The 5,773-nt window shown below is 40.6% G+C and overlaps 1 pseudogene; it reads left to right on the top strand.

The window, feature by feature from the left end:
* The first annotated feature begins 3,875 nt into the window (after positions 1-3,875).
* Positions 3,876-4,686, top strand: LOC132518562 (YEATS domain-containing protein 4-like; annotated as a pseudogene).
* Positions 4,687-5,773: the final 1,087 nt, after the last annotated feature.

Here is a 5,773-nt window from a genome sequence, read left to right as displayed (position 1 = left end):
AAAAAACAGGATTACTACAATCTCTGGGATACATGAGATAGTAACAAATGAGGATTATAAATGAGTAGCACATAAGAATTATTTTCTTGGATTTAAACATTACAGCCACTTTCAGCATGTAAATATATAATAATGTTGGCTAGTGTGTAATTCTTGAACTAAGAAGTATAAATAAAACTTAAAACGATGTGTGTATAAGTGGTTTCATTGAGTTCAGAATTTTTTTTGATCTATGCATATGAGTTAGAATGTAGAATTATAACTTCTAAAAAGCAATAAAAATTTGGGAACTTGGGATGGGCTCTAGGGCAGACTTGAGTTTGAGCTCTGATTTGTCACATATTAGGTGTATGATTGTGTAGCTATCTAATCCATCCGCCTCTCATTTTTCTTATCTGAAGAAAAAATATAATTGTACCTCCTTCATAGAGCTGCTGTATAGTTGAAATGAAATAACCCGTAAGAAGTCCTTAGCATGGTACAAACACGTTAAGTGGTTTGTAAACAGTAGATGACAGTAGATAATAGCAACAACAGTAGTATTGTTGCTTTTATTAATTATAATCGTTACTAGAATATTCAGCATGTTTTATCACGAATTCTATCATGATACCTAAAACGTCATAGTAATTATTAAATGTTCTCTTAGGTTATATACTTATGGGTAATTAATTAAGAACTTGGCTTCAATCATGAAAATCATATGACAAACATGTCATTCATTTAACATTCTACATATATTCTCTGAAGACGTTACACTAAATACTTTGAGAATTGAATACTTACTTAATCCTTACCACATTCCTAAGAGTAGCAGAAATTCAAGATCGGAAGGAATAAGTACCTTGCCCGTGAGAGTAGAAGAACTTGGATTCCTACCCAGCCTGGACTCACCCGCAATTCCTTGCAAATTCTTTCCACCTCATCATTAAAGGTGGGTGACCAGGCATGTTCAGTTCTCATTCATTTTGGTCATTTCCCAAGAAACATTTGCTGAGAGCCTGCCATCTGCCAGACCTTGTAATGCTACTAGAAAATTAATGCTTAGGCTCACAAGGTCCCTACCCTCTTGGATTATATGGAAGCTCTCAAATGCGTGGGAAGTCTCCTGAGGCCAGCGAATTAGCTGGGGACAAGCCTAGTGTCTCTCACTCTTATTGACTTTCGAATGTCCAAATAGCACCTCATAGACTCTGTCCACCTGAGCAAGGCCGACTGTCAGGGCAAAATTGTCCAATGAAGTCATGATTAAAAGGAGCTATAGCTACCAAGGAATGACACTACTGAAGATAACTCACCTATAGTGAAGACCCAGTTCCTGCCAGCTTACACTGCAAATTGCACATCGTATCATCTAGAAATGTACAGTTCTTCCATTTGCATTTGCTATCCTTCATGCTAACTTTCTACATTTCTGTCCAGCAGAGAGAACACATGTATGCTCAAATCCATGAACACGTTCACATAACTGGTGGTGCGTGCGTGCATGTGTGTGCATGTGTGTTCATGAGCCTGTGTGCGCGGGGTATGCTGAGAGGGCCAATAGGAAATGGTACTGTAGGTGGGGTCATGGTCTATTACTTACCTTGGGAGGAGAACATTCCCAGATATTTCCCCCCAAAAAAGCTAATCAATTGGCAATGAGAAAATTCCCCCACTCATATTCTAACTACTATAATATCCTAAAGTGGAACTACCCTTGCTCTCTTCTGAAACTTGTTCTAATTATGAAATATCATATGACATTTCCCATACAGAGTCTTTTTCTAAACCTTTAGATCCACCTCCCAGAATAATACCAGTTTAGTGAGAAAAATTCTCAGGGATGGCAGGAGACACAATCAGTCCACAGTCCTTGATTTCCTAAAGCAGACAGCAACAAAATAAACACATTCTTGTCTCTTCAGATCTCTGTATCAGAGCATTAGCCAAATGTGCACATTACCCACTACAGCATCACGCCACCACATGGCCTAGAACCAAGGAGTGATCATGGGATGACAAGTTGCAGACAAGCCCCAAACGATTAGGCTTCTTAGGTGGTCTTCTTATCAATATGTTGATTTGTGCATGTTCTGATCTTTCCTTTTGTTTCAGGTAGCCAACTAGGTTATTAGTATTTTTATATATATATCTTTTCATTTCAGAGATTTGTATTGGATAGAAAGGAGACACTGCTGGAAGATACTCAGAGATGATGCTTAGCACCCCACAAGTACTGAGGCACATGAGTGTCTTTCAGGGTAAGGAGAGAGGGAGGGATGCTTTCTCTGAGACTGGGAAGGAGGAAAGCAGCAGGTTCCAGGCAAGTGGAGACCTGCATACCATTCAGCGGTAGTGACCTGGGGAAATGGCAGACCTCGGAGCAGATGGCACGATGAAGCTTAGGAAGCCAGCCCGTGGCACTGGCCCAGGTGTGCCGCTAGAGTGGCAGTCTTTGACCCATGAAAGAATCAAACAGGCTGGAACATGGAGTAGGAAAGAAATGTGGGTTTTTTTTCCTCTACAGCTTCATTTAAGATGTTAGATTCATCACTGCACTCCCATCTGTGACCTAGTAGGTCCTTGGTCACTCCATCTCGGAAAGTGCTGAGACTCAAAAGCATGAATTTGATATTGGATCAGTAATACAGTATTTCTAGTAATAGATGTCCAGAGTGGGTGGGGAATAATTGGTTCCAGTTCTGAAGGTCAAAAGGCTAATGAGATACAAAATTTAGTTAAAGGATTGATATATCTTATGTCTTGGAAGCTCAAATGTGGACACAGGGCTTAATGAAATTGTAGACAAATAACACAGGCCTGGTGTAATACATAGGGAGTGGTGGGGACTGTGGGTAACTGGGGAGAAACAAGCTCTATCTAAAGAGGCGGTCACTACTGAGCACCATCCATTGTCATCTTGAGGAATTGCAAGCCCAGTGATGCCAGATTAATCTGAGAATGCAAGAAGCCCCCACGGCACTGAATCTTTTACTTTATGGGCAGGTACAGTAAAGCCAGAGAGACACAGAAACTTTCATCTTTCTTGTGCCAAAAATCCATGCTGAGGTTTTAGAGTCATAATCCTCAAACCGAGATTGAGGAAGGAGCATATGACAAGCTCCATGAGAGTGTGTGTAGAGTGACCAAGCTTCTATGCCATTATAGTTGTGGAATGATCAGTTTTCTTCCCTTTCCTGGAAGCTGACACCTTATAAATGTAAGAAAGTAAAATACTTCCGTGTACTCTCAAAACAAAAACTAGAGAAACTTTTTTAGTAGAAATAGGTACAGAAAATTGCCAGCAGAAGTTTTCACAATGTAAACAGTCTGGTTGGCTTTTAGATCACTCACTCGGAGGGCTTTTGTCTCTCTCCTACCGGTAGAGCAGAAGCCCCTTACTCTCCTACAACACCTCCTGGGCCCACTCAGCAGGCACATGGCCCTGACGGAGAATAAGACAGAGCCACCAGAGCAAGGATTTGGGAGAGGAGCAAAGAATCCTGAAGGGGCAAAGAACTGCTGGGAGAGCACCCAAGGGAGAAAAGGGAGGCGAGGGTGGAGGCTCTGGGGCACTTTGTCACTGATGGGGTGGAGGGGGGTCATGAGCCCTAAGACTCTCCACTATGTCAACTCTGGGGATGAAGCATGGGCACAAATTCAGTGGGCAAGGGAAGCTACCCACACATTTCCACCTCCCCGAAGACCCTGTGTAGACTGGAATTTAGTGAATGAACCTGAAAGTGAAGAACTAATAAAAGGGCCCGCTTTCCACCGCTCTCCTCTCCGCGACGCCCCCCGCGGTGAGGCGTTGGTGATCTCTCAGCACCCCGAGTCCTGCTGACCCGTCCTCCTTCGGCTAGAAACCCTCCTCCTGGTACCGCGTGGGAGGTGTGGGGCCTCTGAGCGGAGCGGCGAGTCCGCCGGCCCCGGTCTCTTTCCCTGGTGGTGCTGGCTTCTTCCGTAGGACAATATGTTCAAGAGAATGGCAGAATCTGGGCCTGACTCCGGCGGGAGAGTGAAGGGGGTTACTACCGTTAAACCAATCATTTATGGTAATGTTGCTCGATATTTTGGAAAGAGAAGAGGATGGGCACACCCATCAGTGGACAGTATATGTAAAACCATATCGAAATGAGGATATGTCAGCATATGTGAAGAAAATCCAATTTAAATTACATGAAAGCTATGGCAGTCCTTTAAGAGTTGTTACTAAGCCTCCCTATGAAATTACTGAAGCAGGCTGGGGTGAATTCGAAATAGTCATCAAAGTATTTTTCATTGATCCTAATGAAAGACCTGTAACCCTATATCATTTATTAAAGCTATTTCAATCAGACACCAATGCAATGCTGGGAAAAAAGACAGTGGTTTCAGAGCTCTATGATGAAATGATATTTCAAGACACAACAGCGATGATACAACAATTATTAACATCTCGTCAGTTTACCTTAGGATCCTATAAGCATGAAACAGAATCTGCAGAACTTGAAGTGAAGACCAGAGAAAAATTAGAAGCTGCGGAAAAAAAAAAACAAGCTTTGAAATTGCAGAGCTTAAGGAGAGATTAAAAGCAAGTCGTGAAACTATAAATTGTTTAAAAAATGAAATCAGGAAACTCGAAGAAGATGATCAGACAAAAGAAATATAAACGGGTCTGAAGAGAACTCGATAGTAAGTGAAACTAAAATAAGGTGGAGTTTAAAGGAGAGATGGACTACAAATGCTGCAATGTTTCTTAGAGGAACTGCACATATAGTTGTCAACCATAGATTTCTCAACAATGGGGTCAAATCTTTAATGTGAAATATATGTGTATAATGCTGTATAGGCATTTTATCAACCCATTTCAGGGTAGTTCTGTGATATTAAGCACAATTTTAAAACATTTTTATTACATTGTATGTATAGCTTATCCTTTTGACAGACATCAAAATTTCATTATAAAGTATAATTTGTACAAATTTTGTACTTCCCTAGTTAGAATTTGTGGTAAAATTAATGTGTATATTTAATTTCTTAAGTTCTTACCTGCCCCCATCCCAACTCTTTTGTATCTGATGTGCCCAGTGCCCAGTAAGCACAATAAATGTAGTTTACAGATGATAAAAAAAAGAACTAATAAAAGAAAGTATCCAGAAATTTCTGAGATGAAGCTGCAGTGGTTGGAGAGGGGAAATGCAAAGAAGAAATTTCATCCTAATCACAATAATAAAATGTATTATTATTGGTTGATAAACAAAACAGTTTGAAAATCACTAATCCATAGTGATGAGCAGAAGAACCTGCTCCCACCTTGGTGTCCTGGGAAAGGAGAGAAGGAGGAAGAAAACAAAGAGGACAAGACAAAATAAAGGGAGGAAGGAAAGAAGAACCTGAGAAATATTTCCAGTACCTGACACTCTCCCCTCCCAGAATGTGTTATGAATTCAATTCTCTAAACAACTCTGTGAGGTGTGAACTCTTGCCGTATCTATGTTGCAGAGGACACAAAATGGCAATGATTGGTATTGCATCCCAGAGCTGGCCAACTGCAAATCCCACGCCCTTAACCCCTTTACTTAGCTGCTACCCGATATATTCCACAGCCTCAGTTTAGCTTTTGGAGATACAGCATCTTTGACAGTGAAATTAGAAACAAGTCCAAAATCTTTAGGGGATCAAAAAGAAGAGAGAAGTGTTTACTCCTAAATGTCCGTTTTATGTTTATAGGTTTACATTTTTTAAATGTTATTTTTAAAAGCTGAGAATTGTCAAATTCTAGATATTTTGATGTTTCCCTTAATTTATT

This window comes from Lagenorhynchus albirostris, chromosome 3 (genome assembly GCF_949774975.1).
Source record: "Lagenorhynchus albirostris chromosome 3, mLagAlb1.1, whole genome shotgun sequence".
NCBI lineage: Eukaryota > Metazoa > Chordata > Mammalia > Artiodactyla > Delphinidae > Lagenorhynchus > Lagenorhynchus albirostris.
The sequence above is the reverse complement of the archived record's forward strand: the minus strand, read 5'-3'. Positions and strand labels throughout refer to the sequence as shown.